Source organism: Micromys minutus (assembly GCF_963924665.1).
Source record: "Micromys minutus genome assembly, chromosome: 7".
Classification (NCBI taxonomy): Eukaryota; Metazoa; Chordata; class Mammalia; order Rodentia; family Muridae; genus Micromys; species Micromys minutus.
The window spans coordinates 61,811,594-61,816,561 of NC_137976.1; the positions used below are offsets into that span (position 1 = coordinate 61,811,594).

Genomic DNA, 4,968 nt, shown 5'->3' on the forward strand with positions numbered 1-4,968 from the left:
CTCCTCCACTCTGAACCACTGGCTTGCTCTCACTCCTTTCTCTCTTGCTTTTTCTGATCCCACCAAACTGTTTAAAACGCTAAAGTCCATTATGGAATTACCCTCATTAATAGCTGCTGGCAATTTCCCATTACCCTCAACACACAACTCAACCCCTTACCATGTTCCTGGTTTGTAAGCCCTCTGAACCTGCCCCATTTCTCATCTTCTTCCCAAGGCCAAGTTCATCCATGCCCAAGACCAATGTAGAAGATGTTTCCTCTGCCCAGTATGTCCTTTCCCAAGTTCTTCATTTGACTGAATGCTCTTCAACCTTTAGGTCTCAGCTTGAATGTCACATTTCCCATGTGACTACCCATCAAAAGCAAGTGTTTTCTGTTACTCTCTCCATGTCCTGCTTTGCCCGCCATCTCTCTTCCCTTCTAGGCGAAAGTCCCATGAGAACAAACAAGAGAAAAGTGTTTTTGCTAGGTGCCTGAAGCCAGTCCAAGCTTAGGACCCAGCACACAGACATTAGACTTAAAAGTCCATTGAATGATATGTTTAAAAGGATGAATGAGCTTCTTCTTCTTCGGGAAAACATCAAATGGCGGATGACGCTGCTGCAGCGGGAGGGCCCGGAGGACCCGGGGGCCCAGGCTTAGGAGGCCGCGGCGGCTTCCGCGGAGGATTCGGCAGCGGTCTTAGGGGCCGCGGTCGTGGTCGAGGCCGAGGCCGTGGTCGAGGCCGTGGTCGGGGCTCGTGGAGGTAAAGCTGAAGACAAGGAGTGGATCCCTGTCACCAAGCTGGGCTGCCTGGTTAAGGACATGAAGATCAAGTCTTTGGAGGAGATCTACCTGTTCTCCCTGCCCATTAAGGAGTCTGAGATTATCAACTTTTTCCTGGGTGCATCTCTAAAGGATGAGGTTCTGAAAATCATGCCAGTGCAGAAGCAGAGCCGGGCTGGCCAGCGAACCAGGTTCAAGGCTTTCGTCGCTATTGGGGACTACAATGGTCACGTTGGTCTTGGTGTTAAGTGCTCCAAGGAGGTTGCCACTGCCATTCGAGGGGCCGTTATCCTGGCCAAGCTTTCCATCATCCCTGTGAGGAGAGGCTACTGGGGGAACAAGATTGGCAAGCCCCACACTGTCCCATGCAAGGTGACAGGCCGCTGTGGCTCTGTGCTGGTGCGTCTCATTCCTGCCCCCAGAGGCACTGGCATTGTCTCTGCTCCTGTGCCCAAGAAGCTTCTGATGATGGCCGGTATAGATGACTGCTACACTTCAGCCAGAGGCTGCACTGCCACCCTGGGCAACTTTGCCAAGGCCACCTTTGATGCCATCTCAAAAACGTACAGCTACTTGACCCCTGACCTCTGGAAAGAAACTGTGTTCACCAAGTCTCCTTATCAGGAATTCACTGATCATCTTGTGAAAACCCACACCAGAGTCTCTGTTCAGAGGACCCAGGCTCCAGCTGTGGCTACCACATAAGGATTTTTATAAAAGACAAAATAAATGAGCCAAGTCTGTTAAAAAAAAAAAAAAAAAAAAAAAAAAAAAAAGGATGAATGAATGATGTGTTGGGATTCTCTGTATGTGAGTTCACCCAACCAAGATTACATGCCATCTAAATATTGTGTCCAGCCCCATTCTGTCAGTGTGCATTTGCTGGATACTTTCAAACATCTGTTGGACTCTTCTACCATGGTCACATCTAGGTCATCTGAAGGATATTGTCTCACATCCTCTTCTATACAGAGCTGAGAAAGCTAGGAAGAAGTGAGGAGTGCTCTGCAGTAATCCCCAAGCTTTGAGATGCCGGTTTGCGTCCCCACCATGTAGGCCAATTTGTGATACATCCCATTTGTCCAATAACATGAGAGTGGGCTTTCTCTTTGCATACCTGGCCTTGTCCAAAGCCCACAGCCAGTTCATTGCATTGAGTTTGTTGTTGAGAAAGCATTCTGCCAACCTCCATCTGAGGACTGCTACCTTTTCTACAAAAAGGTCTCCAGAGAGGAAGCAAAGATAGAGAATTCTTTTGAATGCATTCGCTAGTCACAGTCACAGGGCATTTATCTACAGCCACATCCAGACATGGTATGGAACTATGGGTGCACTTTCCTTGGTTCCCTGCTAGACTTCTGTGGATGCCTAAAGGTCTGCATTTCAGAAGGTTCAGGAACAGAGGGAGCCTTGTAATGCCTTTCTACCTATTAGATTGCTTGTCCAGAGCCTGCCTCCCCACCAAAAACATCTGAGATGAGATCCCAGGACCTCATGGATGAAACATGGAGCTTTCTCTCCAGCATACTTGGCCTTGTCAGCAGACAACTGTGCCTACCAGGCTGAGGACCATTCTACAACCTCTACAAGGTCAAAGTTGGGAAGCATTTACTCCTACTGGTCATCCATTCATTCATTCATTCATTCACATTTAGCATCCCTGTGTGTTAACCAGGCAATCAATATACAGGGATGTCAGCAGGATGATCTCTCCTGAGTTTAACTTTATACATGGGCACTGTACCAGGGGGCTCGTGTTTTCAAGGTGCCTTCTGGGAACTTACCCTGGTTCTGACATCTTGTTATCATTTGCTTACAGTTTGTTCACCTATACCCAAGACACTCCTGCCCTGATTCATGGTTGCTTATTTCTTCTAGTCCAACTGTAACTGCTTATATCTATGTTGGGTACACCTCTCAGCTTTGTCCTGCAGACTACTTAATGATGTGTTCCTTAGAGACAATTCACTGTTAGTAACTGTTTTCTTAGGCTTGTCTTTGGAGTGTGGGGAGAGAAAGGACGGGGAAAGTATTTCTAACATCATAGTATGTGTGGAATATGTTATTGAGATATAGATAGATAGACATAGACAGACAGATAGACAGATAGGTAGACAGGCAGATAGACAGATGGATAGACAGACAGACATACAGATAGGTAGACAGACAGACAGACAGAGATAGACAGACTGACAAACAGACAGACAGATAGATAGATTTCCTCAACACATTACTACGATAGTCTCACCAGTTTATGCACATCTGATTGTACACATTTATAATACCAACACTTGAAAGGAAGGATCATGAGTTCAGGACAACCTAGACTAAGTAGCTCGACCTCTACTGTTATTCTTCAGTGTGATCATTCTCTCCCACTGTTGTTGTGACTACTCATCCGCCATGCTTGCCTCCAGATTATGAGCAGGATGCACTTCTTTATAGCTTTTTCTGCCTTCCCTTACTTAACTCTTCATCAATCTTGAAGACTCTGACAGACACTGCCCCAACAGAAGATGTGTTTCTAGAATACTTAGTGCCTTCCATTACAACCTTCGCCTTTTGCAGCAGCCAGATTGGGAAGCCCTGCAGCCTTCCTGAGCTTACTGGTATACCTGCTGGGTCCTTGCCATGCTGTATGCTCATTGCTTGCATAGCTGTCTGTTCTTACTGGGATTTGAGACCTCAAGATCTTCCTTAACTAGTTCCTACTATTCATTCGGAAGGCAAGAACCTGTTAAATGCTTGTACTAATTCACCCACCAAGACAATGGTTGCAGTGAGAGAAATCTTAGGCTTAGAGTCAGAGCCAGTCTTACCATAACAAAAGCCCTCCAAAGGAAGTTGCTTAGTCAGAGTCCCTTGCACAATAAGTTGTGCCACGTCTATCTGTATAGGGCTGTGATTTCTCCATGTGTTGCTGTCCTACATTGCAGTCTCCCCTGTCTTTCCACGCTCTTCCAGTAAGAATTGTACTTACTCTTCTGGGTTGGTGTAGGGGTGTCAAAGGCCCACCATGCCCATAAAGACCCTCTTTAAGCCTGTAAATAGTACAAAAACATAATTAGAAGCAGGAACTGTTTTCAGAAGTCACAATCTAATTGTCAACACCTCCTACTGACTTCTCTCTGGGCCTGCAAAACCAGGTCTTTATTTCCTCCTAATTGGCAACCCAGGATTCCTGTAGAGCAATTCCACTGTTTTTTTGTTTGTTTGTTTGTTTTTTGGGGGTTTGTTTTGTTTTGTTTTCTTCTATACAGCTGATGGGTTTGCTGGTTCCAAAGACTGGGGGCGGAAATACAGCTCTGATCAGGCCCTAAGAACTGTTGTAAAAAGTCGAAATTCTATGAATGGCCATAAAGTGAAAGGTATTTCCCTGATAGAGCCCACGTCCCAAGGCCACAAAAACCAGGGCTAGCACACAAGGTGAAAGAGGTCTCAAAGTAATTGCCAGGTCTCTGCAGGTGGCCTTGGGACTGAAGAGGACTAAACTAAGCCTTGCAAAGCTACCTGGGTTTTTTTTGTATTGTTTTGTTTTTTTTGTTTTTTTCAGATGTACAGTGCCGCTGTCATTGTGACTAACAACTCAAGGTTTGTCTAAATGGCTGGAAGTTCATGCCGGGAGTGATCACATGCTTTACTGCTTGCTAATGGAGACAACTGCAGAGCGCAGCATCAAGAGGCACAGTGACTCAATGTGGCACAAGGAGGCCAGTCCCAGGAAAGATGAGCAGAGTCTGGCTAGTGGGTACTGCATTCTTTGCACCTTGTTCAAGGACAGCCATGTGCTAAGAGCAAAGACACATCGACAGTCAGGTGAATCTTTTCTTTAAAAACACAGACATTTGAAATGTTAGTAGCCACCGGATGATCAAAATAACAAAATGATAGCTTCATATTTTAGAGCCCTTGGAAATTAGAAAAATTGTATGCATATATTACTTCACATGGCTCTCGGGGGAAAAAAAGGGACAAAGGGAAGGAAAGAAGAAAGGAAGTAAGTTTGTAAGGGAAGTGAAATCCGGGGGCTCAGTTGTTCTCCCAGTCAGCATAGCCGTCAGGGAGTCACAGACCTGGGTTTTTAGCCACACAATGTAAACTAAGGCTGGCCAAGAAGTGTTGCTCTCTTCTCCCTCTGGAAGCTGTGATGGCTCAGATGAGTGACACCCAGGTGTGGCTCTAAAATATGTCTAGGGCAGTG

At 45.9% G+C, this 4,968-nt stretch overlaps 1 pseudogene across 1 annotated transcript; it reads left to right on the top strand.

The window, feature by feature from the left end:
* Window positions 1–586: 586 nt before the first annotated feature.
* LOC308422394 (small ribosomal subunit protein uS5-like) lies at window positions 587–1,472 on the top strand (annotated as a pseudogene). Its single transcript has one exon. The product of its transcript is annotated as a small ribosomal subunit protein uS5-like (transcript).
* The last annotated feature ends 3,496 nt before the right edge of the window (window positions 1,473–4,968 follow it).